We start from the raw sequence: 3535 nt of genomic DNA, 5'->3' as shown, positions 1-3535 counted from the left end.
AAATTGAGCTATGTTTGTTCAGTTTTGCTGCCCTTGTTTGACTGTATGTTTGTTAGTATGTCTATTTCACTTGGAACTGCAAAGTTGAGAACAACTTAAAACCAAATTCCTTGTATTGTACACACATTCTTAGCCAATAAAGCTGACTTTGATAAAGCTGACTCATGTTCTAGTCTTGTCTTATAACAAAAGATGCAACAATTAGTTTATTAATCAATTAGTTTTAAAATATTAGATTAATCGTCAACTATTTTGATAATCAATTCATAGTTTTGAGTCGTTGCTTAAGAAGAAAAGCTTTTTAAATGTGAATATTTTCTGGTTTATTTAGACCTCTATGACAATAAAATGAATATCTTTGGGTTGTAGATAAAATAAGACATTTGAAGATGTCAACATTATCTGATGTTTTATGGAGAAACAACTAATTAAACACAATCAAAATGGAAAGAATATTCCAGCAGTGAAATTATAAGGTCTAAGTAAAACAAATAACAAGTAAAGTAGGTGGTATCTGTTCATGATAGCAGCTTACCTATTCCTTTTAAAGTGAGCACAGGAAGCTTGATATGGGACAGGGTGACACACTGACAAAAGCCCAGACGTTACCTTTTAATTACAATGAAAGAAATATGTGCAGACAGTATAGCTGCCTCATATCATGAAATAAAAACATCAAACCAATGCATTACTCCTCATTACCCAGCGGGAGAGAGTCAGGGCCCAAGGACACAATTAAGAGAGGACAGAGAAGAATTAGACTGAGCAGTGAGAGCTTCAACTAACAAAGATGACTTTACCCTTTGCAAGACGCGAGAAACTGACTTTGTATTCTCTTTGAGGAAATAATAAGGAATAATCTGCCGCGGTTGGGAGTTGCTTTGATAATGTGAGCCTGTCTCTGAAGTGCGCTGTGAAGTGCAGCCAAATGCTCTCTGGGAGTAGCCGGTATAGAAGTCCAGGCCCGCGGCCCCTGGTATCATTAGTTAAAGTGAATAAACAAACAGCATTGGATATCTGATTCTTTTCAAAGTCAAATTTCACTTCCTTGATGAGATGTGTAGCCACATTTTCAGTCTGTTTGGTCTTTGGGTTTGTACTCCGCAGAGAGGAGCAGGCAGTATCAAACATCGATAGCTGGCAGTTTCCAGTTGTAATAACCAGGAAGTAAAGAGTTTCACTACAAACTGCAGAGTGTACACTACTTCAGCAATGTCTGAGCAGAGGCCGGCCAGGGGTTGAATAATATATGTTGTCTGAGAATTCAGCCCAAGGAAATATTCTTCCATTTTTAGCAAGAGATGAACCTGTACAGATAAACTTGTATAGCTAAGGAGAAGAAGGTGCTTCAAGTTCACGTTCAAATGAAGTGACTGAGGGTACAATAAATATTAAGGGTAAATTGCTACAGTGGAGACACAGTACACAAAGCTGTACTGACTGTTCACATGAACATTTTTTTTTCTTCAATTGTATGTCACATCTGAATGGCTGAAGGCATATTTGGTATACACTAACAACAGCATTATTTTGGGTTTATGTGCTCTGTGATTCAGCGTCTACAGTCTACAGCCAGGCTAGCAGCTCTGTGAGGCTGTACTTGAACAGCAGTGCTTTGAGCTAAACGCTAACTTCGGTATGTTTAGCAGATATTGTGTTTACCATGTCCATTTTAGTTTAGCATGTTAGCATGCTAACATTTGCTAATTAGTACTAAACATAAAGTACAGCTGAGGATTATGGAGTGTCTTTTGTTTGGCAGTGTTAGACAAACTGACATTTCGACCTGATGATGGCGCTAGATGGAAAGTTAAGGGATCATGAAGTTATTACAATTTATCCTTCCAGGGAAGGAATGTGTGTATCAAATTTCATGGTAATCCATCAAAATATTTGCCAAGATACAGTATTTCAGTCTGGACCATGTGGACCGACTGACATTGCCATCTGTAAAGCTCTGCTGCTGGCACATTAACTGGTTAGATTAACCGAGTTAAGATCGACAGACGTATGAGAGCAGCAGCTCATGTTCTAGACTGCATGCAGAAATTATGCCTATTCAAGCAAATCATCGGTGTGTGTTTGTCAGACTGACCCAGACAGCCAATTTGTGATCTACAGCATGAGTCTGGTCAAACACTTCTTGGTGATGGACAGAAGGGTCTACAACATGGAACAGATGTGGAGAACGTTTGGAGTAAACAAACCCACTGACATTATACTCGAGACGCAGTGAGTAACAGCAGAGAAGCTGACAGAAAAGGAAGGATGACCACAAGGGCTCAATCTGTTGCGGTTTGCAACAGGTTTAGCTCCAAATAACTCACACTGCACAATTCCACAGAAAGGTACTATACACTTACTGCCAGTTGTGTAGTGTACATAGTGTACACATCCTGCCTTTTGTAACACAACTGCAAACCCTTGTTACAATTTCTTGTTTTTCACTGTGTCTCTTTACACAGCTAACGGTTCTCATTTTGTGAGGTTGGAGAGATGCGTTGCATTGGATTGGATGTTATTCTCTCCCCTTGCTGGTAATGATTGTTTCCTGATAACTAATATAATGTGTTGTTTTCCCTTCAGATGTATGGACTAATACTGAGGGGAAAGCCCATTGTGTGGTTGGTCTGGGTGGCTTCCCGAGTCACGTTTTTGACTTGTTAAAAAAATAAGAGGCTTCCTGTCAGTTGTGACTAACTGTGGCCTGCGTCCAATTCATCAGATGAAGGAAATAGTATTGTTTGCTTCATTTCAAATGAGTTTGTTGATGTAACTAAATCAAAGTAGGCCTACTCATTTCCACTTTTCTTTCTGCCACACTGCAGTCTGTATCTGTTTGGAAATCAGTAGTGGAAATTCAATCTTACATGCACTGCTGTTCAATATGTCCCTGTTGTTTTCGCTCTATTGTCTTTCAGAGTGTCTGCATGTAAACCACAGTACTTTGACGTTTGACCATTTTTTTTTTAAAACCACCTGTTGATGAGGCCTCATCTGCAGTTTAGAGCTCTCCTGGTGGTGGTTTGAATTGTTTCACTCTTCCTCCCCGGAACCATTTCATCTTGTTTTACTCCATTTTATGGTTTTGCTTGCTTGTTTTGACTGCATGTTTTCCTGGCTGTTCTGAAAGCTTTAACATATTTTTTTCGTACTATTTTAGACTGACTATAGACAGCTTATATTCAAATTGTGTTAGAGCATATTTCTGACAGGACTGCAGCAAAGCAGAGCCAGGCAGATAAACGCTAAAGTTGAAGTTATATCATTGGCTGGGATGAGTGGCCGTTCTTCTTTCTTAAATAAAAGGTGCGAGAGGTTCTTAATTATGTCCTCAGGAGGCTTTTAGTGGGGCATGGACAGAAGTGATGGGCACTGTAGTTATTTTTAGTGTACTAGGGTCACTAAGATCTCTAGGAGCACTAGGATCTGTCAAGTGTGAACCTATGGTGACGTCACCCATTGGCTCGAAGCTCTGTCCGCTATGTATACTGTCAATGGGATCCATTCATTAAAAATATTTGTTCAAAAGATT

This window comes from Morone saxatilis, unplaced genomic scaffold, assembly GCF_004916995.1.
Source record: "Morone saxatilis isolate NCDOM2014 unplaced genomic scaffold, NCSU_SB_2.0 Contig10, whole genome shotgun sequence".
NCBI classification, from domain to species: domain Eukaryota; kingdom Metazoa; phylum Chordata; class Actinopteri; family Moronidae; genus Morone; species Morone saxatilis.
Note: the sequence above shows the minus strand (reverse complement) of the source record.